This window comes from Diadema antillarum, unplaced genomic scaffold, assembly GCF_040938485.1.
Source record: "Diadema antillarum isolate AM-2024a unplaced genomic scaffold, OU_Dant_1.0 scf00000036, whole genome shotgun sequence".
Taxonomy (NCBI): Eukaryota; Metazoa; Echinodermata; class Echinoidea; order Diadematoida; family Diadematidae; genus Diadema; species Diadema antillarum.
In genome coordinates, this window is record NW_027270925.1 from 4449152 (window position 1) to 4476216 (window position 27065).

Consider the following 27065-nt stretch of genomic DNA (forward strand, 5'->3'; position numbering starts at 1 on the left):
ACCTTGCATGTGCAACAAACTGCGTTTATTTTGGTCCCTCACAACACTCAGTGCATTAACCTGGTGCAATTTTGCAACTTCTACATGCACATGTTCCTACATAATTACATAGACGTGTACTCGCTGACCTTACGCAAATGTTTGTGGAAATAACCAGAAACTGGGACTGAACGCGAAGAGATAACGGCTTAAGAAAAATCCTAGCAAAGATTTCTTCAGATAATGCAGTTAGTCATACAATTTTACTTTTAAATTAGTGTCGTGGGAGTTAAGAACAGCAACAACAGCAGCAGCAGCAACAACAAATGCTGTTTAAAGAGATCTGACGCAATCGCGTTTAAATTAGTCTGGGTGCCAAAGCCACTTTTTGGGCCTAACCTTGTTTTACCGTCCACCCAATGTTTTTTGATGGTTCTACCCTATTTCGGGGGTGCTGATTCCGAATCTGGATGATGCAACTCTTGCATCCTTGAGGGTTTTGAGATATTCAAGATGGCCGCCAAAATGGCCGCCCAAACCGGAAATTCCCATGTATTTCCTTCTAGATGGTGACAAATTGAAAACAATTGATGGTTTTACCCTATTTCGAGGGTGCCGAAACCGAATCTGGATGATGCAACTGTTGCATCCGTGAAGATTTTGAGATATTCAAGATGGCCGCCAAAATGGCTGCCGAAACCGGAAATTCCTATATATTTCCTTCTAAATGGTGAGAAATTGAAAACAATTAATGGTTTTACCCTAGCTCGGTGGTGCTGAATCCGAATCAGAATGATGTAACTCCTACATCCTTGAGGGTTGTGAGATATTCAAGATGGCCGCCGAAATGGCCGTCAAAACCGGAAATTCCCATGTATTTCCTTCTAAATGGTGAGAAATTGAAAACAGTTGATGGTTCTACCCTATTTGCATCCTTGAGAGTATTGAGATATTCAAGATGGCCGCCAAAATGGCAGCCAAAATGGCCGCCAATTAAAACCGGAAATTTCTATGAATTAGCTTTTAAATGATGAGAAATAGAAAACAATTGATGGTTTTACCCTGTTTCGAGGATGCTGAATCCGAATCTGGATGATTCACCTTGAGATATTCAAGATGGCTGCCAAAATGGCCGCCAAAACGGAAATTCTTATGTATTTCCTTCTTATAAATGGTGAGAAATTGATAACAATTGATGGTTTTACCCTATCTTAGTTTTGACTGAAAGATTTCAGGTTTTCGTCAATGGAACAGTTTGAAATTGCTGTATAATACAGTGAAACCAGCTCTACCGTACCTCAAGCGGTTAATCTAAATCATATTGTGATAGTGATGTAGAGAAGTTTACTGAAATTACCCAACATTACCTGTCTTAATCCATGAGCAGTTCAAATCTCTTCATCCATGAACACTCAAATTAGTTAATTGGTTTATATTGGTGGTCTTGATGACATTATTGGAGACACGAGTTGGACATTTTTATAGTTATGCTTCATTATTTTTTTCGGCAATATGATGTTACATTACATATATATGTATATATATATATATATACATATTTTTACACCATTTAGAAGGTAATATAGGGCTTACATGGAAAATTTCGTTTTTGACGGCCATTTGGGGGCCATTCTGGCGGCCACCTTTATTATCTCGAAACCCTCAAGGAAGCAAGAGCTGTATCCTGGAGCTTCAAATTCAGCAAACTCAAAATAGGGTAAAACCACCAACTATTTTATATTTTACACCATTTAGAAGGACATAGGGGGTCTACCTATGAATTTCCGCTTTTGGCGGTCATTTTTGGCGACCATCTTTACCATCTCTAAACCGTTAAGGATGCAAAAGTTGTATCCTGCAGCTTCGGATTCAGCACACTCAAAATAAGATAAAAACCACCAATTGCTTTCAAATTGTCACCATTTAGAAGGAAATACATGCATGGGAACTTCCGTTTTGGGCGACCATTTTAACGGCCATCTTGAATATCTCAAAATCTTCAACAATGCAAGAGTTGCATCATCCAGATTCGGATTCAGCACCCTCGAATTAGGGTTGAACCATCAATTGTTTTCAATTTCTCACCATTTAGAAGGAAATACATGTGAATTTCCGGTTCTAATTGGTGGCCATTTTGGCGGCCATCTTGAATATCTCAAAATCTTCAACAATGCAGGAGTTGCATCATGCAGATTCGGATTCAGCACCCTCGAAATAGGGTAGAACCATAAATTGTTTCCAATTTCTCCCCATTTGGAAGGAAATACATGGGAATTTCCGGTTTTAATTGGCGGCCATTTTGGCGGCCATCTTGAATATCTCAAAAACTTCATGGATGCAAGAGTTGCATCATCCAGATTCGGATTCAGCACCCAGGAAATAGGGTAAAACCGTAAATTGTTTCCAATTTCTCACCATTAAGAAGGAAATACATGGGAATTTCCGGTTTTAATTGGCGGCCATTTTGGCGGCCATCTTGAATATTTCAAAAACTTCATGGATGCAAGAGTTGCATCATCCAGATTCGGATTCAGCACCCTCGAAATAGGGTAGAACCATCAATTGTTTCCAATTTCTCACCATTTGGAAGGAAATAATGGGAATTTCCGGTTCTAATTGGCGGCCATTTTGGCGGCCATCTTGAATATCTCAAAACCCTCAAGGATGCAAGAGTTGCACCATCCAGATTCGGATTCAGTACCCTCGAATTAGGGTTGAACCATCAATTGTTTTCAATTTCTCACCATTTAGAAGGAAATACATGGGAATTTCTGGTTTTAATTGGCAGCCATTTTGGCGGTCATCTTGAATATCTCAAAAACTTCATGGATGCAAGAGTTGCATCATCCATATTCGGATTCAGCACCCTCGAAATAGGGTAGAATCATCATTCATTTTCAATTTCACACCATTTAGAAGGAAATACGTGGGAATTTTCGGTTTTGGCGGCCATTTTGGGGGCCATCTTGAATATCTCAAAATCCTCAAGGATGCAAGAGTTGCATCATCCAGATTCGGATTCAGCACCCTTAAAATAGGATAAAACCATCAATTGTTTTCAATTTCTCACCATTTAGAAGGAAATACATGGGAATTTCCGGTTTGGGCGGCCATATTGGCGGCCATCTTGAATATCTCAAAACCCTCAAGGATGCAAGAGTTGCATCATCCAGATTCGGATTCAGCACCCCCAAAATAGGTTAAAACCATCAAAAAACATTGGGTGGACGGTAAAACAAGGTTCAGCCTCTGGCACCCAGACTAAATATACATGGCGTCTTTAGTGCTTGTTCGTTGGCGAAGTGTAAAAACAGATATTGCGTCTTTTTTGATAAAGGTTTTTAGAACATCGTGGATCCGAACACACACACGCAAACACACACACGCACACACACATACAAAATCCATTAGATTTGATCGTAATCGCATATTATAGCCGATCCATGGCATTACATGTCATAACGGCAGCAGAATTCCGAGCTTCATGATAATGTCGATGAAATCACTCTATTAGGCCTACTGCGCAGCTCTTGCTCTTGACAGCTATCATTTATAGTAAATCCACAATATTTATCAAAGGCTTTGCGGCGCTGTCTTCCTCATCGAATATAGACTTGGGTAAATTCACATGATACAAAATGATACTTTCCGTTGGATTCTAGGTGGGAAATACCCGGGTTTTTAAATCGATTCAGTGGAAAAGTGATTATGAGGCAAGATGAATTTATTGTCAAAAGCCAATTTCTTCCGTTTCCTATATACGTGGCCATCCTTGTATGATCTTTACAGCATTAGAAGACAGTAGACTACTTGATCTAGGTAAAAAGAAATCGGTGATTTCAAAAAATCATCAGTTTGTCAAGCTTGATGATTTTGACTGGTAATATTCACCACTGTTTGTAGAATGCCACAGGCAATTGTTGCCAGTGCTAAGAGAAAAAAAAAAGGAAAACAAATTAAAATGACATGAATTAGATATCAACTGTTCGGGTCGGGGTGATATTTACAACAAATTGTAACAATTGCACATCCAATTTCACTTCACGGTTTTTTTTTGTGTGTGTGTGCGTGTGTGTGTGTTTTTTTATCCATATACCATTCTAACTCGTACTTCCGGTATTTTTACGTCTGGTAAGTATACGTGTGTCATTTTATCTCAGTTATAATATCTACCTCTGACGGTTTAATTCAGGAAGTTTGACCTCTGTTATTATTATCTAAATGTGTCCGTGTATTCCGTCCATTCAGCTTCTCATTTGGAGAGAAAAACTGACAAATATTTTTTTTTGGCCTTTTTGGGGGGGTCTTTTTTTTCGTCTCGCATCAATGTTTGTGTAAAAACTTCTGCACTTGATACTGTTTTGAAATCGCTATAGATTAAAATTTTAACGTTAGGCGTCCGTTGGAACTATTTCAGTAAACAACAGAGATCATTGAATGCAGGAGACCACCATCGTAAGCGATTAAGCTTGAAATAGATGGCGGCCTCATAAAATGACTATCCAACGACACAACTCTCTTGGAGGAAAGTGATCAGGTGGGTGCAGTGCAGTTGCAGGTGTGAGTGCAAGATGCAGTTGAAGGAAGAAAATAGACTATTGACAAAAAAAAAATGACAATCATTTACCATAAATATTTGTTATCTTGATTGGTTTGAAGAATATGATTGTATCAAATATCGTTTTAGTGAAGCTTTCAAAGAACAAATACTTGAGCAGGACTTTATATTGTCCGGCAGATTATTCCAAATGTCCGGACCCGAATGTCTTGTAGATGTATGTGTCACTTTTCTTATATTCAAAGAAAGTTTATTATTTACTTCCGGGTCGCGAGTGATTCAAATTCTATAAAGGAATAGCATGCGACTTCAAGCTTTAATTTGGTTTATTTTTTTTTGTATTTTGATTTGTATTTGAAATATCGTGCAATTCGGACGCGCAAGCGGAACAATCGTAGCAATGAGACTAGCCACTATGATACATGTTGTATCTCCATTAAAATTTCTTTGTAGAGGCCGTTTTTAGCGTTTTCCTTTTATATGCAATTTCCCAAATATTTCAACAAAAGTATGCACCAGGTCGTTGAATTTCAATTCGAAAGATGCAACAGCTCTCTCGCTCGTGTGAGTGTAAGAGATTTTCCCTTCCCACACCTCCCCCCTCCCCCCCCCAAAAAAAAAAAAAGAAGAAGAAATAAACTCCTTAATTTTAAGTTTGTTCCCCCTCATCTTGAAGACGCACTGTCATCCGTGTTGTCATTAACCCTGCACATTATACTGACTGACAATTTGGGGGATGCCCGATCGGGCCACCAAAACATTATCGTAGATTTGTTTGTTTGTTTTGTTTTTTTTCGTGTTTCCTTTTTTTTCAGATGGTGGCCCGACATCTATTTTTGGGCCACTGCTTATGTCGGGCTTTGTATTGTGGTACTAATTTGCTTAAAAACTTGTGGTTTCTCCGCAAATCGATGAAATTTTCTTTCTGTAAAATTCAAGTGAACGACAATTGTTGTCTGCCTGGGTATAGCTCTTGGAAAAACTACGATGCTGATACTGTCAGTGTATATTATCATTATGAACATTTTGTGGAAGTAAGTCGAGGAATTACCATGCTTTTTTATTTAGATGTGTCGTGGTTGACTGCGAAAAAAAAAAACAACCCACACCAAAAAACAAAAACAAAAACGAAACAAAATCGAGTAGAACATCGTTATTGGATACAACAACAACAACAACAACAAAAACAAAAAAACAACAACAACAACAACAACAAAGAGAAATTGTTCCAGAGCAGGATTCGAATCGCGTTCGCAGTGCAAAAATACAGTGCAAAATAACGCGATAATAACGCGTGATCACGTTCGGGCAGCGAAACACCATGTGTAGATCTACGAATCATGCAGTCTGTCAAGAATGTAATAAAGTTTCCTCTGGACAGTGTTTGGTTTGGTGTCAGTTTGAAGTTCAACATATTTGGTTTCGTATATCTTTTTCACATGATTTATTTTGAAAATCTCTTCATATTATGAAGCAATAATGACAAATAATGTAAACATGGGCGTGACAGAGGCAGGGTCAGGTCATCATCAAGAATAGTATAAAAAAATACACTGAATACTTTGTCTGCGAGAGAGTTTCTGGTTAAAACTATGGACAGAGGTGACTCCAAAGATGGCTTTTTACACTTGAGTTTCTTAACCCCGGACTTTCTCTGACCCAGGACTATCGTTAGTCCCGTACCAATTTTTTCAGCTTTTTACACTGGCCAATTAGTCCCGTACTATCTCTTGTCCGGGGCTAAGGAGAAAACTGACCTTTTTACACTCGTATTTCTTAGCGCCGGACTTTCCAAACTACATGAATATTCATGATTACGCTGTGCACTGTACACGTACACGCACGCACCGGCAGCACTTGATTACCTCGTTTCTGATTGGTCAGTGGGGGGTCGGACTTCGTCTCCGTCGCTTAGCCCCGGATTATTTTTTCGTTCTGTTTACACTCACATGCTTGCCCTGCTATTTTGCAGGGCCAGATAGTACCGGACTATCGGTGGGGCTAGCCCACTTTGGCAAAAAACGAGTGTAAACAGAAAGTGGGCTAAGGATAGTCCCCGTACCAACGGTGGGCCTAAGGGCCCCCCCCCCCCCCCCCAGGGTGGGATTTCACGGAGCACGCGAACGATTTGCGAAGGACGCGAATGGCAAAATCCAGCATTCGTATTTTAGTCTGCAAAAAGTTCGCCAAACGAACGTGAGGGTTCGGAAGCGTCGTCAGTTGTTCGCGAATGTCGTTTTTTACTTCGGCGAGAATTTAAAAAAAGTTTGAAATTTTTTGCGAACCTTTTCCGCACACTTGGTCGTGATTTGCTCGTGAAATTGTTTCTCGAAAGTGTCTTTAAAGCCTCGTCATATGCGCAAGACCTTCGCAAGACACGCGCGATGTTCGCAAAAATGTTCGTGAAACCCCAAACAGACTCCGAAACTTTGGAGAATGTCTCGCGTATGTTACGCGAAAATCTGCGAAGTTTTTCCGATCATTTTACGACGTAATCGCAAACTGTTCGCGTACCTTTTGAGACATTCTCGCGAACGTTTTAGCGCACGTTTGGGGGATGTATGACATACCTTTTCTACAGATAAAAATCGTAGCATATATTATCTAAACATCAAAGAATTATTAACAACTATATATATTATATTAAGAACTAGTAGAGAAAGAAATGTTTGATATACAAAAGAAAAATCGCAGAATACACTTAAAATTAATCTTAAGTATGTAAAAATTTCATTTGAACTATAGAGATTACATGTAATCCTATGTGTCGGAGGAACTGAAAAAAAAAATCAAATGCTCGTTACTAGTGGAGATAGGTATTAGGAAAAAGAATGTAGGCAAGCACACGATAGAGAAATGAGAGAAAAAGAAAGGAGAAATAGAGGAAAGAAAAAAAATTCAACTCAAGACAGCTTCCACCTCTCCTTGGGTACATTTTCTCCCATGATTATTGGAAAATGTTTCGTTGTTCGCATTTCCGTCGCGTGTTCTTCGTGTACGTAACATGCTGTAGCAATGATACACACGACATTCGCACAAACGTCGTGGAAACTTCGCACAAAATGCGCAACAATAGCTTTCGGCTTTTTCCGAATGTTGGATTTTGTCATTCGCGTCCTTCGCAAATCGTTCGCGTGCTCCGTGAAATCCCACCCTAGCTTTACCGTTGGTACGGGGACTAAGCAAAAATTTACAAGTGTAAAAAGCCCTCAAAGGAACTATTCACTGAGGGGCGCAGCCCCGAAGTGAATTTCTTTTTCCCCCTTTTTTTAAAGGTATACTATGCTTTACTATTTGTAAAATGTGGGTTTTAGAAGTGACGTCATTTTGCAAATACAGTAGTACTTCATGGAGTTTCAAACATTCTGACATTGCTGAAAATACCTATAGTCACGTGAAAACTCTTAACCAATCACTAGAGGGTAAATTTTTGATCCACAATATAACATCATGACATATGATTTGGTGTGTTTAGTATGAGTGTTTGTTTCGCATTTTTCATTTTTTCTTGAACTGCGGTGGTTCAATACTCATCTGTCGTTTGTTTTTTTTGTTTTTGTTTTCACTGCTGTCGCTTTTTAACGCTGACGTTTTCAATCGCTTACCCTTTCCCTATTAAAACAGACTTAATACATGCATAGACCTATTGGCACTTCCCTTTTTTGTCGAGCCCACCGGAGGTGAGGGGGAGACTAAGGGATCGCCTGCGGCGACCGTCCGTCCGTCCGTCCGTCGTCTGTTCGTAACGCTGTAAAAAACTTGAATAACTCTGTGCTCTGGGCTTCAATTTGAATCAAACTTGGAGGGAAGAGGTGGTCATACAAAGTTTTACCTTTTACCAAGTATGAAGGTCACCTCAAGGTTAAAGGTCACAGGCAGGGGTCAATGAACTTTTAGGGCCCAATGTTAAGTTTTTAGGGCACGTTTCGATTATGGACCATAACTTTTGATCCGTATAAGTCTATTTTGTGACCAAACTTGGATGGTAGATGTACCTTGGGGAGTTTGATGGTCACCACAAGGTCAAAGGTCACAGGCAAGGGTCATTGAACTTTGAGGGCCCAATGTACTGTGCATTTAATTATGACTCCTAACTTTTTGATCCATAGGTCCATTTGTGAACAAAATAAAAAAGAAAGGTGTTGTACGTTTGTGGGCGAGACACATTACGGCACTTGCCTTGTTTTAGCCATGTGACACATGCAAGCCGTTGTAATGTTAAAACTCTATTATCAAATTTCAATTCAAGCTGGATTAGGATTGTCTACTGATGAAAATGCAAGCTACACTAGTGATTAAAAATTGGGTTAATCTATACTTGCAACTGATTCCGTGAACACCCAAAATTGATTTAAGAGTTCTATAAAAAAAAAAAAATTACAAGAGGAAATTGAAAAGTTAAGTACAAAAATGGCCCCGAGCTATTACGGATCTCTAGATCCCTTGGTCTGTCCCTTGGTAGATACAAAGATATATAAACCGTTCTACATAAACACTGGACAAACCGAAGTGAAGAAAATCCCAGATTTACGCATTATTACCATTTTCCCAATTGGATATACCGCATCAATTTATTTTTCCATTTAGACAATTATACCTTTGTAAAAATAAGACAATTCTGTGGAAATTAACGGATGATGTATGCATTCCCACTTTTAAAAAGAGGCCAAAATGCAAATAATGGTCAAAATAATAGGAATGAAAAAAAAATGACAAACAATAACAAAAGACGCGTTAAACTATCTCGCCAGACATATTTTTCCTTCTCATGATTATCAATATATATATATATAAATATATCCAATTTCAGTACGATGCACTTTTTCTCAAATGATGCTAGAGAATTAGTTGACATAGATTATAATCTCTCAGACAACAGCAAAAATTCTATACTCTCTACAGCTATTCAACATGCTTTTGATCACTCGATAGTATTTTCAAAATGAGGCTACAGTCTTTTTTTTTTAAAGCGCAGATGAATCTATACTCTATGTTGAGCAAATTAAGGCTTGTTGTATTCTGTCATCGCCCTCCCGTAAAAAGCAAACACCAAACACCAAACAAAATAGCAATAAAAATAACAAAACAAATCATGGAAACGAACGGAATGGACAGATTTTGTCATTTTATTAAAACATAAAGCCATGAGATTCCAAGTGGATTTTCCCCAAAACCAAGAACATGGTAATATGCTGTTTCCTATCCTTTAATCATCGTAACATTCATGTGTTGTTTTTTTTTCTTGCATGTTGGCTTGTCTCGGATTCTTCTGGTACCTCGACACAATGAAGAACGACGTTCTCTTTCGCAAAGAGGAGGCCTGCTCGATTTCAAATGTCAGATTTCATATTCATGTTGAGAAATGGTACTAGAAAGGGATCCTCCGGAATAACAAGATCAGACATTGCATTCATTTATTTATGCATTAATTTCTAGATGTCCAAAGAAGATGGCATGCAGTCCGTCTCGCTGAGACCCATCATTCGTCCTGTAATATTTTTCCCATTTGCGTCGATTTTTAGTAATCCATTGCTCTGTAGCTTCTCTTTTATTTTATTTTTTTTAATCAAAAGTACTTGAGTTAGGTTCAGAATAATTGAGGTGAGAATAGTCGCTCCTCATAGACATGACGTCTTGAAGTCGGCAGTGAAATTGACGAGTACACTATTTACCCGTCGTTTTGATTCTTTTGGAACTATTGAAATGCACCGCAGACGAGGAAAGTCGGTGTTTTTCTGTTTTTTCTTTCAGTAGCAGCAGTTACACAAATGAAGAGATCAGTACATACTTAAGCGAACGACGTTTAACGCTAGGAAAGTTTCTACATTTAAACGCGTCACTAAATTAAATAATATGGAATTTTGATGTGATTTGATGTGATTTGATTCCGATGATTTACCAAACAATATTATCATGATAAATATATCACGTAAAAACATCTCGACGGAAGAATTTAATGAATTTGAATATACCAAAGCACTGTCGATAAAGGGCCGGCATAGAATTACGTCGTAATTAGAAAAAAAAATAACGGTCTTTTCTCCTTAAACTAGATTAATACCTCCATCGTCGTGTAACTCAAGTGATCACGTCGAAGCGCATAATCTTTTTGGTAGAACCAGCAGTCAAAATAACACGCTTTAGGGTCAACACTTCGTTTTAGCTTCGTTTGAGCCAAGAGCTAAGTGGGCTGCACTCGCTTTTTCATCATCTCTCTCACGTTGTGCGTCGTGCTCCTTTTTTCGTCTTCTTTACAACCCACAGTCCGTTTTCATCCAAATTTGGTTTGGGGTGGGGGGGGGGGGGGGGCTAGGCTGAGAGTAGAGAGGTTTCAATGGTTTGGGTGAGCCAAGTGGGGGCAAAGTGTCACAGATCTTCTCCAATTGATGAGATGCAAGGTTGCAAAACCTCTGCGGATCTTGAAACATACTGATACAAAGTCATACACACAAACACACACACAAGCACAACCATCAGAAACAATTTGAAAGCAAAAATCATTTTGTGTGTGTGCATGCAAATGTGTGTGTATGTAAAAAGGAGAAAATTGCTTATGCCCTTCATGGTATAGGAAATAGCCCATAGAAATTTCAAAAACAAAAAGACAAAACAAACTATGTTGCAGTTCTAAACATAACAATGGCAGTTCTGCTGATTTAGTAAAACTAAGTCTTATTATATAACTTTTGGAAGTCAAGAACAGTTGTTAATGGCATTGACAGTAGGGGTCTTCCGCCGAAAATGACTTGATTATTATACCTAAACAATTCTATTGTAACTTCTTTAAATGCAATAATTCATCTGAAAATTGTTTTGTTGTTAAACTTTATAGTGTTAAATTTTACCGTCTTTATAATCTAAATAAGATCACTGGCCTGTATAGAGGCAAATGCTTTCAAACAAAGCAAAGGCGGGTATACCCCAGATTTTTTTTTTTCCAGCGGAGCGTGTACAAGGTTTTGAGAACGTCCAGTATTTTTTCTTCTTCGACGAACGTCGTTTGATAATCTCAGGTTTGCAATCATCAAGAGATTTCCAGTATTCTTTGCGCGAAAAATATGACACTTAGGCTCAGGGTTACTTGCATCAAATTAAACGCCCACGTGTAGATTCTACACAATCGTCATGTAAATATCCATCTTGAGACTAATGAAACCTCTGTTCGTCCCCCGCATAGTGGTATAGAAGTATAAAAGTTAACTTCTGGCCGCAAAGCGCACACTGTGCATATTCTGCCTGAGAGGATATGATCCGCGTTTTTTTCCTATTCCAGACAAGGGAGAAGATTTGGATGTCAGTTTCCAACGTTTCCACGAGTCAAGTTGGTTTAAACTTGCAAGATAAAAAAATACCCTTTGATTACCGATGCTTCCAAGCAAGGCGTCTGCACCAAACTCTTCCACAATGTATGTTCGAGTTAGAGTGGAGTCAGCGAGTGGTTCATGGTTCGCGCACACATTGTTTCTCCTGACTTTAGCTGGTAAGGTCTAAAAGTAACGTCTTTTCAAGTAGTTTCGTATAGTTATATCATAATCTTGCAGATATGCATTAATTTCCATCATAACTTTTATTGTTACCACTCGATGTCCATTGCTATCGATATGCTTCATTTGCTGTTGTCATCAACATTAAAGCATTCAAATATGTATATGCATGTATGTATTATATATAATTATATATATATATATATATATATATATATATATATATATATATATATAATGTGAAGCGGGCTTGGCCTCGTTTTCCTTCCGTCACATATATATATATACATATATATATATATATATATATATATATATATATATAAAATCATCAGTATTCACGAGTATTTATGTATTACTAGGAGTAGAACATACTTTTCTCATCAATATATAAGAATATATAAGAATATTACATTACACTATTGAACAGTACAAGTATGGCTGAAACATGCGCTTTCCTCGCCAGGATAAAGCGTTTTTTATATAGATCTATGCCATTTTAGGTTTTTATCACATATAATCATCAGTATTCATGAGTATTCATGTATGAGTAGGAGTAGAACAAAATGTCATCTTCAGACGTAAACGATATTTTGTGAATTTGGACTTTTGGGCAGGTGACGCAAAAGACAACAAATCTGTAATTGTGTTGTGAACGAAGAATGTACTCGAGTTCTTTGTGTGCCGTGTCAACTAAAGCTTACTATATGAGGCTAATTGAAATGCAGTTAATAGTGCTCATAGTGTAGAGTTTAGGGAGACAGAGATATAGAATATTATATTACACTATTGAACAGTATGGTACTCTATTATATGCAGATGCTTTGTTACCGTAGCTTGATTTTTTTAAATATTTTTTTAAAAATATCATTTTGATTATCAACTATAACAATACCATAATATCAACAATAAGTATGATTAGAAAATGATAACGAATGTAGCGTCTACTGGAATTGTGATTATCAACGATAAGTATAAAATTTACATAAGTAATTTCATTTGATGGCATTGTTATCACTATTGTGCCTATCATTACTACCTTGGTTCATATCACTGACGGTATAGCAGGGGTAGCATTTTAACTTCATGCTAAGTATTTTAACATAATCTTGGGATATATTAGCAGAAAATTCCAATATAAGTGAAATTTAAAAGAGCCTTGTATCCCGAAATGCTCAGCGGATGCTATTAAAGTAACGGTGCTAGGTCATAGTAAATTACTGTATAATATTTGTCTTCGCACATGACAGCATTTACTGTTACAGTAAGATATACTGCAAATCGATGCAACTTTACAGTAAATCTCGGCCTAACGATATATTTTAATGTTCAAACTTACAGTAATGTACTGCTGACGTTCAGCAATTTCTTTTAACAGCGTGGCAAAGTGCCATGTAGCTAATTGCTGTCGACATGATATTTCGATGCACTTGTCTTCAGTATAACTGCCTGATCAGTGGCGGATCCAGGCGGGGGCGCACCGGGCGCGGCGCCCCCTTTATTTTTCTTTGTTAAAACAAAAGAAATACAAAGAAAAAAATGGGGGAGGCTCACGCGCCCCCTTTAATTTTGTATTGGCGCCCCCTTTTTTTTACGGAATTCCTGGATCCGCCTATCTGCTGATAGCATGTCGTCGCAGCATTACGTCACAGGAGTTTCGCCAACAAGAGATTGGGGGTGGGTTCAGTCGCCTGGACGCTTTTCTAAACCAGGGAGTGCGATATGGAATAAGATGCCTCAGAAAGTACAAAGGAAGTGATCGTTCTCTTTATTATTATCATTATTATCTTTTTGTGATCGTATTTACGTATTATCCAGGGTAGGCCTATTATATAGCCATATTTGTCTCGAAAACGAATCTCGGTCAGGAAGCTCTACACACAATCAAAAACCATTCTTTGGATCACCCCCCCCCCCCCTTCCTCCTTCTCCTCTTCCTCCTCCTCCTCCTCCTCCCATTTTACCCCCATCCTTCTGCAAACATGCAAAAGAACGTTAACACTCTCCTATTACTTTATCTGTCGTCGCAGGTACGTATTATCCACAGTGTGAAGCCATGGGTGTGGATGCTCGTAGCAGCCAACCGACAGGTTTAGACAGACACGTTGCCTCGCTACGCAGATTGGTAAGACCGTAATTTCTGTTCTTGCATCGTCTCTGACAGTGTATAAGACACACCTTTTGTCACCTAGTTCTTGCCAACTCGTCATGAATTATCACTTGAGTAATGCAGAGGATATTCTAAGCGTCATTGTGAGCCTCGATTGCCGAGTTGGAATGAGTTCACGAAAATGAAATCCGTATACTTTTTGTGTATATACTATATACATATATATATATATATATATATATGTGTGTGTGTGTGTGTGTGTGTGTGTGTGTGTGTGTGCATTGAGTGGATGTAGAAATATTAGCAGAATACAACAGCGAAGTTTAAGGAAAGTTAGACGACCCGTTAAAAATTTTTGAATTTTGTACACTTTCGCTGCCCCCATCCCTTGATTTATACAAGAAGACTGCGGCAATTCGTGACGTCAGAGATTGACGATACAAAGGCACGAGAATTCAACATTATTTTCACATTTCCATCATAATGAATGACGTCTGTCAGAAGGCAGAGGAAATTATATAACCCTTAACATATATCAAGAACAAGCAGAAGTGAATTAAGTAGATTTCAATAAAAATGAATATTAGTGGAATTCTCTTCATATTTCTTTAATGCCGTTATGCGATTGTGACAAGTAGTATAGGTCTACAGTACACTCCCGTTATAACGAACACGGTTATAACGAAATTTCGGTTACAACGAAATCAAAATTAGGGCCGCAACGTTATCCACTCTATGTATTTTTATTGTTTATTTGCTCGGTTATAACGACATTTCGATGTAACGAAAGAAAACTGCCGGTCCCGAGGACTTCGTCGTAACAGGAGTCCACTGTATTAAAAAAAAAAAAAAAATCGGGAAACTTCCATTGACTGAGTTGAGTACATGTATTACAAAAGCTTATTTGCGCGAAAATAGTGCTCGGGGGTTTATTTGCTTCTTGATGTTTAATAAAGAGAGGACATTTCTCTTCTTGATTGATAGGGAAGACCACCATCTGTGTTTTGTTTAGGCCTATAACTGTTTTACGGGAAATGAATTACTACCGCTACTATTACATGTGCAATATTACACTATTACTTTTTTTTCTTACAAAGGTGACAGATTAGAATGACTTAGTGGAAAGGGATTATCATGGAATAAATGTCAGCTAGACTTTGTGTACACGAAAAAAAAAATGCACGCACAATATTTTGATATTTTCTGCTGGTAGGATAAAAAAGAAATCATGATAGGCTCGACTATCAAAAGTGTGCACTTGGCACCTTCATAGAAGGTATGAATATGAGATGTGGAATTCTGATGTGGAATTTCTTTGATATAACTTCTATAGCACAAGGAAAAAAACGTTGATCATGTCATATGGCTAAATCGTGACTTACAATACCTAACAGGGAGATAATTGTCTCATGCATGAAAGTAGAATCGTTTTTAGCATAAAACTCAAAATGTGCATTTCGTTTATGCTCACTTCGATTTGGATAACTTGCGGTCATCCTCCCTCATCGTACATTTTTATACTTTTTTGCGTAATAAGAAGCATTCGTTGACTAAATTTTGACTGCTTTGTCCACCTTTGTGAAAAAATGCAAAAAAAAAATAATTTAGTACATTTTACAAGAAAAATAGATAACTAGTGAATTAGGATCCCTCGAGTCTGAATCTCAACATCCTATAGCATGACAAAGATTAATGAAGATCTTGCGGTGAAAAAAAAAATGTCTGCATTCAGAGTAGAGCAAACGTTCGAATGGAATCCAAGAAATGCAATTATGAGCGTAACGATTAATAAACAAGGACTTTTAAAAAGATTAAATCAAGGTTGCGTCATGGTCTACAAATTAACTTATACAAGCTTGTTAAAGTACCCGTTAATGTCTTTACCGACTGTGGAGCAGTTATTGCTCCAGTAGCTTTGGGATCAAATTAAGATTCCTTGCTCTGATGTATAAATGTATTATAAGATCTACATTTTGCTGATGTTGGTAATGAAAATGGAGAGGAATACAAACTGAAATTTAGTCAGTATTGATGATAAGATGTAACAAAAAAGAACCTAATAGAGAAATCAATGCGTACCGTGAAATGTGAATTTTGGTGCTGATTAACTCCATGACCCACGAAAGAGTATTTAAACATCATTGATTGTTACATGGTTTTGATGGTTGTGACAACAGATGAGAATTTATGTAAATTTATGAAAGAGTATACAAAAACATGATTGTTGAGATACTGTTGCTCTTGATGAAAAAAGAAGTATATTTTAATAGGGGATTACAACATGATAATAATTACACTTTGAAGTCTCTGAATTCATTATCATTTTATGCTTTCCATCCTCACGTCAATAAGCGAACTAAATCTAAATCACATCAAGTACTCTAATGCTTTTGAAAACGTTTTACAAATTGTATTCTGTATACAATTTACACATACCAATTTCGTTATATTTCATCAAATTGCATTTAAATGATACATTAAAATGAACATGAAATGCAAAGAAGAGACTCAAGAAAACATTGAATTTTTGAATTCTAATATTGCAAATTAAGAATGGCATTAAGTTTTGAATGAAATTGATGTTAACCAAGTGTACGACATTTTTTATGCATAGATTTCAGTGTTTTATCATGAAAAAAAAATAAATGTGCCTCTTGTAAAAGCAAAACATGTTAAAAAGAATAACCAACCCTGGATTACCAGAGGCATTATGCAGTCTATATCCACCCGATATGAATTATGCAAGCAAGCAATCAAAAGTCAATGTTATCAAAAGTTTGCCAAGTACAGGAAATACAGAGACCAACTTACATCTATTATTATCAGGTTTTCATATTACTCCAATGCTACATAAACAAATAGATATGAAAAGCTGTGAATTATCGCCTTTTAAAGAATAGAATAACATGTAAGTGATTTTTTTCTCATATATGAAACAAAATTAATCATTCTAATACAATATTAAATGCTTTTAATGATTATTCCAGTAGATTCAACTTTGGCAGGTAATATTGATTCCACTACCACACATTTTACTGAATTATTGCTAACACCCTGTGAATATTCATTATTTCTCATTCAACCATTCATTATGAAAAAAAAAATCAAATTGATTAAACAACTTAAATCAAGTTAATCCACGGAACATGATAATATCAGTGTACATTTATTGAGGAATATTATTTATGATATAGCTACTCCATTACCTCATATTCTTCATTTATCACTGTCAACAGAAAAATTTTGCGAGCTATAAAAAAAAGTTTATATATTTTTTACTATGTAATTACAGACCAATATAGATTTTACCCAGCATGTCCAAAATTCTCAAAAATATACATATAACCATATGTAAATTTGTCACTATTTTTATGCCTCCGCCACGAAGTGTCGCCGGAGGCATTATGTTTTCGGGTTGTCCGTCCGTAGTCAATTTTGTGGACAGTGTAACTATAAAACCGTTTGAGGTATACAGATGATACTTGATATGTATATTGTATGAGTGGGTGAAGTTGTGCCTATCAACTTTTGGGTGCACATGCTCTGGGTCAAAGGTCAAGGTCAAATGCTCAAAATTTCACTTTCCCCCTATATCTATGCAATGTCTGAAGGCATTTTCTTGAAACTTAGTGTATACATGTACTACCAAATTAAGATTCTCTAGAGAGAGTTTCGAGTCATGAGGTATAAGGTCAAAGGTCAGTGAAAATTTTACAATTTAATTTTTTTCTAAATATTTCGGAAAAGGTTCAAGGTATCTTCATGGAACTTGATACATATGCATGAATTGACTGGCGATATTATCTAGAGAATTTTAGGGTCATGGGGTCAAAGGTCGGGGGGGGGGGGGTAAAGGTCAAGGTCAACTCCTCAAATTTCACTACTTCCCTCACATTAATACAATGCCTGCATGATTTTTTTTCCTGAAACTTAGTGTATGCCTGTATTACCCAATAGAGATTCTCTAGAAAGTTTTTTTTTTTTGCCAAAAAAGTCAAAAGTCATGTGAAAGTGTTAAATTTCACTTCTTCCTCCATATCTCGGAAGAGGCTCAAGGTATCATCGTAAAACTTAGTAAATCTTATCATTTATGCATGTCTGCCTGACAGTGATTCTCTTGGGAATGTTAGGGTCATAGGGTCCAAGTTGAAGTGCCAAAGGCCAGGTAAAAAAGCTGACATTTTATTATTTAATACTGAAATTACACTTTTTCTCCATACCTTGAAAATTACTCAATGCATAAACGTATTAAAGGTCAAAGGTCAAGTAAAAATCCTCAAATCCCCAAATACCTGCTCTCCTAGACTATACAGCCATTCATCCTGTTTATACCTAGTTCAAGGAAAGTGAACATTCAAGTCATTTTAATATTTTTCAAATTAGATGAAATCTCATCACACATTGTTTAGACGTACTATATAGACCTATTAAGAGAACCATCTGTTATGGCGGAGGCATACAGTCGCCATAGCGATATTTCTAGATTTTAACAAATAACAATTCATTGATTGTTTCATTAATCGGTTAGATTTCAGATAAAATCACTCATCTGATTATGCAATTATAAGTTTGTATGGCAAAAATGAAGACTTTATTCAAAAGAGAGCATGCCACAATGGGTATTTATGGGTTTGATTTGACACAATTGACCATGACATATCAATATATGAATTAAGATTATATGGTACAAGGGGACAAGCGTTATCTCATACCTGCAAAACCGCCAATAAAGTTTTTCAAGTCCACAACTCGCAGAAATTAACCATTAATCGTGATGTACCACAAGGCTCAATTTATGCCCATTATTGTTTTTTGTTTACACTACACTGATATAATAAATACATCATCATTTTTACATTTTCTTGTCTTTGTCGATGATACGAGTATCTTTACATTTGCTATCAAAACTTACAATTTCGAAAAATTTGAGTAAATTGTCAGTCAATTACAGTTTTAAAAATGTTTAAATCTAATGAATTGTCACTTAAGATTGACATTCGGCAATTTGTGTTGTATTTATAGGCATTTCCTTGCGGAATAATACACTACAACATTTCTTGGACTTACCATTGATTGTAATTTATACCCGGAATGAACATTGATACAATATACAGCTATCTTTATCAGAAAACACTGAAAAATTTTACAAATTTAATGATTTTCTTACTGAAAAATCTCTACTAATATTATATGATTCAATAGTTTTACCGTATATTTCATATTGCAATTATTGTTTGGGCAAATGGCAACATAGCCAAAATAGTCTCTTTATTATTGCTTCAAAAACGAGCGATGCGTATTATCTCTAACGCCATTCATTTGTCTCATACAGAACCCTTATAGTTATTTATGTACATTAAGAAAACAAAAGATCAATATTTTAAAACCAGGATTTTTTTTTTCAAATGTAAGTTCAATTAACTTCCTACCTTATTTCATAACTTTGTATGATTCTAATTCAAATATACACACATATCCGACTCACCATTTAAATGATTATCACTTAAATAATTCTAAACTTATTGCAAGGCTCCGGGTTCGTTCTCATATTCTTAGAGGCAGTACAACTTAGTGGAAGTTAGGAGGCAGCTGACACACGGTCTTGCTTGTACGAGATCTGCTGGCGAACTGTCCTTCCCAGCAATTTTATTGTATATCTAATCCAGGCACTTGCCATTCAATAAATATTCATTGTATACAAATAAGTCAACACAGGATCTGAATATTCAAGGCCTCAGCACAGGATCCCAACAAAGGATGAATTACTATTCATGACTATGTAGATTTGTGACTAGGATGGTTGCACAGATAAATATTCATTACAGAGAAAACCAATCAGGAGAAATGGAGGAAATTTTAACAATGGCTCAGGTACTGGTAGGACATGGAGATGTGCCTTGGTGGGTATAGGAGAGTGGAGTGTGCCATACTGTGAAAGAGGTGTGACATGGTGGATGGCATAGGAAGAGATAAAATCTGTCTGAGCTCACTTAGCACAGGCAAAATAAATTTGGTTCAATTTGTCTCATACAGAACCCTTATAGTTATTTATGTACAATAAGAAAACAAAAGATCAATATTTTAAAACCAGGAATTTTTTTTTCAAATGTAAGTTCAATTAACTTCCTACCTTATTTCATAATAACTTTGTATGATTCTAATTCAAATATACACACATATCCGACTCACCATTTAAATGATTATCACTTAAATAATTCTAAACTTATTTTAAGGCAAAGATCAATTCGGCACCAGGGACTGGTCGTTTGGAATGCCTTATCCTGTTATTTAAAGCAATGTCCCTCTGTTAATTCCTTCGAGGCATTCTTTAAAAGATGTCTTGTTTCAAAATATAATTCATAGTGATAGTGACAGGTTTTCGCAATTTTTAGTCAACCTTTTAAATTACTCTCTAAGTCACTGATTCCTAACGATAAAAAAAATGTTTATTTCACTACAAACCAAAAAACACCTTTCAAACTTTCAAACTAAAAGCCACTTACATACACACATTCACGTGTACAAACGAACAAAACTAACCAAAAAGAATACACACACACATACTTCAATATTTACACATGCACAATCATAATCGCACACATTTAGAGGCACGAGTACACACGACCACTCACATAATAGTAATGCGTACACAAGACGTTGGTGAACACTCGTGCAGTACATTTTCATTGATTCCAGTATTAATATATGCATATTTTAAATGCCTTTCCACTTAATTTGCCACACTGCCCACTTTTCCTATTCAGTACTTAAAGGGTGTGTACAGTTCTGGTTGATGTGAGGATTTAGCTTTTAACGTTTTGCGAGATGTTCAGAAACCACGCTATGAGATGTCAAAGAGCATGCAATTCTAAGGGGTATTAAAAGTTTATTTGATGAAAATCGGTTTTGAAGTGGCTGAGATATCCAAAAACAAGGTGAAACAAAGAGATCCTAATAAAAGGCGTGGCCTGTCGCCTTTTATTATTATCACTTTTTGGGATATCTCAGCCATTTGAAAACCAATTTTCATCAAATAAATGTTGAATCCTTCTTTAAATTACATGCTCTTTCATATATCATGAGAGGTTTCTCATTATCTCACTTAGGAATGTTATAAACCTGAATCCCCACCTCAACCAGTACTGTACAGTCCCTTTAACCTATTACGTTGCTTTTTGCGCCCATCTCCTTTCCCACTTGATCCCATTATGTTACTGAATTATTGAATTCTGTAGGTTGGTAGATACAGTTCAAGTTTCAATGGCAAATTGCGCGTCTCTGTTTATGTTCCTATTTGTATATATATATATATATATATATATATATATATATATATATCTTTTTTTTTCTGAGGCTACCATCATTATTAAACACATTTTTAAGATTGTGGACTCCTGCATATTGTTTCTCTCTCGACAATCGGACCAAAGTGTATTACTGGTTGCTTTCATTCCATTGTTTTTGTTAAACACTTTAAACATTATTGCGGTCATTATACAGTGAATTTATCGAAGGCATTTTTGTTCAAATTGACTGTACTTAATTGTACCATTATGTATGATTTTCATTAAAAGATGCAGAAATAAAAATCAAACTGAACTGAACTAAACTGAGCAGTTAATTGCCGTCGATGGGTACTATGGATCTTTTTCGAAAATCTGTTAGAATGTGATAAAAATACATTGTAATGATAAAAGCTGTGAAAGTTGTGTATTTAAAGTAATAGGTATATCAGTGATTTGTGTCGATCGTTCCCTCCCATATTTTACTGGGCATGAGGAAGAGAAAGAGATTTTGAGAAATTATTCATAATTAACAAGACAATATCTATTGCTTGTTTGATCTTGATGCATTGACGTTTACAGAAGGATTTTGACCGGTTGAAAAAAAAAAAAAAAAAACCTCAGGTGAATGAAATATCAAACATGAATGTTAATGTCACACTCGCTCTGAATTGAATTTGAAATATGATAAATAAACATTTGCACTGAAATAAAAAAAAATGTAAAGACAGGGAAGTGCAGAAACAGTATATAGACATTCCAAAAGAGCTGTGAATCACACGAAAGCGATGCATTGAGGGACATAGCTGACAGACCGATGTGGCCACAGTTCAACTTCAACATCCAATGTCAATCAATGCTAACCCCCTCCCCCCCCCCCCCCCTGAAAAAAAGGGGGGGGGGCGAATGATTTTTAAATACTTATGAAACCCTTTAAGAACGACATACGAAGCGAAGAAAAACCCGACCTATTACTGACCTATGAATTAAAAAAGAATTGATTGAATATGCATTATTGGGACTACGAGAGTTTGCTTTGGTGAGCAGTAATTACTCACTGACGTTTGATTTGGGTTTTTTTTCCTTCACAGTTAAGAGAAGCAGGAGACGAAGACACTACAGACCTAATATCAACTTCTGAAAGTAGCAGCCAGTGGTTACCCGATCCTTTGCTACCGTCAATGAGCACATCCGCCATCAGACTCGGCCCACTGGAGAAACGTATCGATGGTCTGGAGAAAAGCCTTCGGCGGCATATACAAGTTACAACTGACCTTCTCAACGCCATGGAACGAATCGACATTCGTGAACTGGAATCGAATCGACGATTCGTCAAATGCGTTTCGAAGTACAGCCCAGAAATATGTAAGCATATTACCTGCATTTCTTGAAGAGAAATTTGTTCGATTATACTCACAAGTGCAATCAATTATTGATTTGAAAGGAAGAAGGTTCACAAAGTTATCCTTTCGCATTTTTTGCAATGTCTTTGTCATAGTGTTTGTTTTTCTTTGTTTTATTCTCCCTGTTATGTGCTACACAACCGATAGCAATCAGTAGAATACATTTAACCCTAAGCTAGAAAAAACACCCCCCAACCCCCCCCCCAAAAAAAAAAAAAAACAACAACAACAAATAGACAATTTTAGTTGGGTTCATTTTTTCCAAACTACACTCTTAAAACATCCGAGTCAGAACTGACCAGGAACTGGGTCCGTTGGGGTCACACACCATTCCGGGTCATAAGTGACTAGGAATAGGGTCAGATATGACCAATTCAGAGTCATGAATAGGGTCAGGATGACCCCATTCGGGGTCTCCATGACCAAATTCCAAGTCATTTTTGACCCGGAACGGTGTGTGACCCCAACGGACCTAGTTCCGGGTCAGTTCTGACTCGGATGTTTTAAGAGTGTACATCTTTTTACAAGGGCAGGTCAGATCTAGGAATGTACTTGTATGTCAATCTCTTATATGCCTTCAAAACAGCAAGAAACAAGTCACATCTATGAAATAAAATTAATTTCCATGTTCTCATGATGATTTGCCATTCCTAAAGAAGAATTATATATATATATATATATATATATATATATATACACATATATATATGCGTGTTATATATAATATTTATGTATATATACATGTATATATATTTAGCATAGATCATAGCAAATATATTTGATTACATCCTATTCATAACATAGACGGATTTCTATACTCCTGTCTATATTTGTTTTTGATATACCTATACAATTGATATAAAAAAAGTCTTGATAGTGTACGAAACTTTTCATCCAGTACTGAACGTGCTGGGTGGTATTTAGCGATGAAAAAAATGTTCCAACTATTAGGGTCTGCCAAATATAGCTTTCTTTCTTCTACATTCAAGTCTATGGTTTGGGCATAATAATCTAATCTCATCTACTCCACCGTTTTATTGGTATGTTCGTTCCTCTTCGCCTATTTGGTTTAGATGTTATATTTCCTATGGTATGAAATTACGTTTATCATACGTTCATGGATCTCATCCAAATTTAATGTGTTCTGTGAAATGTCCGTGATCGCCAACGTTATTTACATCATCAGCCCACATATCTTATACTTGTTTTATTCGTTCTGCTGTCCGTATTACTTGTCCGTGTCAATGTCCCGATGTCATTATTATGTCCTCATATCATTTTTTTTTTCGTTCGCCTGCTCTGTTTCGACTTTGCTACAGATCTCTAGCAAATCACACATTTCCCGTGCTGTCGGTTTTTTTTTTTTTTTTTTTTTTTTTGGTAAGCCACCCATAAATATTCATTTTTTTTTTAATATTATGGCTTCCTGTCAATAGACTAAACTAATTTTAAGTCTAATTTTATTCCTTCGATAATCCCAACTTCCCTTAGTTATTTTAGTCTTTCCTTACCCGATATGGTCACAAACATCTGAAATATATCTACAGATTCTGCTGAAAATCTGATTGAGGGTTCCATTAACTTTTCTTCGGAAAAAGTCGATTTCAGTTTTCTGTTTCAATTCACGCGTACGGACACGACGTAATTGAGAATGATATATTAAACAGGATACCAGTATATGAAAACGTCACGTTCTATCTTGATGTGTGAAATTGTTTTGAATTTATTGTTTGCGAAGGTCTCATGAAATTCCATTTTTGTTTAAACGAACTTTTTTCACAACCTGCAACTTTGATCAACAATCCCCTCTTTGTTAATAAAGACTCTTTCATAATTACAGTGATTCTCAGAAAGACCTATTGATTGAAGATTCTAAAAGCATGCACTTGTAGAGGGACTTTTAGATAATATCTGAAAATCTGTTATCATCTTCTATCTTAGCACTAATCTCTAAACCCACTTGTGTTGTAAGCCATTCTTCTGCTTCAATTGATACTAGTAACCTATTTGGTTACACTCTTGTGGCAAGCAAAATGTCCCATAATTCGAAACACTCGGTTTATCGACCGATATAAACTTAGTTTATCCCCGAAAAAAACTTAATTCATCCATCCATAAACTAGGCTCTCTGAGAGAAACCACTTTCATCGAGCAAAAATGATGTTAAGTGAAGAACTCTGTTTATCGAGTGAAAAAATAAGTTTGACGTGATTGCTTAGTTTTGCACAATAAACTTAGTTTGCTTCTCTTAAGCTTATCTTATATGATGATGAAATACGTTTTCGAGCGCATAAACCGAGAAACTTATTTTATCGATCGATAAACAAAGTTTCCAGAGAGAAACTGTGCTATCGAGCGGAAAACTAAGTTTATTGTGATAGTCTTGATCATTTACTTGATAAACTTAGTTTATCACCGAAAACTAATAGTATAGCCTAATAAAACGAGTCTATCGCCTTCATCGGACATTTGGCTTGCCATATAATTTGCCTTTTCCGTAATCACTAATAATTCTGGCAGACATTACAGATCATAAGCCAATCATATACTCATTTTATCATCACTTCATTAGCAACGGAGACTTACCCCCTTTCTCAAAGACATGTAGCTACTCAGATGACGACGTTGATTTTGTCATGTAATAATTTCTTGTATCTCTTTAATGTCATGAGCACATGCCTTTATACGTTCGCATTCCTAGACTGAAGAATAATCGCCTTAATTGTCAAACATCCTCGATTAGGCTACTCTGGATTTCCTAATCCCTTTTACGTTCAGCTAACATAAATAGATAGGTTTTTAAATTCAAGATGATAAATATTGCGCATCTAAAGAAAACTATATTTTGTTCAAAAAATACTTTAACGAAGATTTTACGCTTAGAAACGAGGAAATATTATTCAATGCAATTAGAATAACATGAGCATCATAATTATCAAAAGTACATGGAAGGTCCTTAAGCAGGCTATGAATATATCTAAGAAAAGAAATCAAATATTGATGAAAAAAGATTCGAATAAACCAGTTTGTTGAAAATCCTGATGATATAGCTGTTATCTTTTGAATTCTTTCTTTTTAGCTATTGCAGAAATTTTGCAAGAAACATCCTTCGTACTAATTTACTTGTTTAAATTCCCAGGTAACTCCATCAATAAGTGCATCATCTTCGCTCCTAATACCAAGTATGAAATAACGGATGCAGTCATTGCTATGACAACACAGCGAGGGTCAGGATGAAATTAGTCATTTAAGTCTAATATGGACCAGTGCATATCCTTTGAAGCATATTTCTGATAAGTCTAAATTAAGTGGTGTATTCTCTAGCAAACAAAAATTGCTAGGGTCATACCCTTACTCATAAATTAGACGATCTGGATCTAGGACTAACACTCAAATTTCTCTGATTTTAGCATCTAAGGATTTATGGAAAATCAGTTTTCAAAGGGGCAATGAATAGTGTTAAATGCTCATAGCATAAACTCACAGTTTGTGTTTCATTCATTCATTTATTCATTCTAGAAAAAAAGAGAGGAAATAATAGCGCAAACTACTCTTTTTCTGACAAGATGGCCCACGCGATGGGTAATCACTTGTAATTTTAGCTATATTTCTCCAAGGCATTCGATAATACTAATTTTGAGTACGACATTTTTTTTTTCTATCTGTTTTCTCATTCCATACCTAATAAGGCGTTGGAGCCGTTTAAGAAGTTCCCTTAGAGTAGAAAGTAACTGTTTCTTTGAATTTAGGAACTCCCTACAGAAATTGAATGTATCACGTTCCACAGGGCATCTTTCAGGGCTCTCTTCTGTCTATAGTGTTTAATGTCCTCTCCTTTATTCTTTTATCCCCTGATGAATCTAATATTTTCTTTTCTCTTGATAATTCAAACATGCTTGTACAAAATGTTAATTTCTAGCTATATAAACTCACTGAATTGAAAGGAGCTAACAAACTATTATACCTGTAATACTTTTGAAGTCCTGCCATTTGATATCGTTTTTGTGAAAAAAAATTTAAAAAGTGTTCCTGATATAAACTTTCTGGGCACGACAGTCATCATAAATCATCTTGTAAGTTCCACGTCGTCTGTGCGCCTATACTTGTAACACTATTTCACGTAACATTGGCGTAATTGACAGACTCAAATTCTGTCATCTTCTCATCTGGCATTATACTCTTTTCATCCATATGAATAAAATACTTGGCCCACAACTGACAGTGCAACTAGCAAATGGATTCAAATTC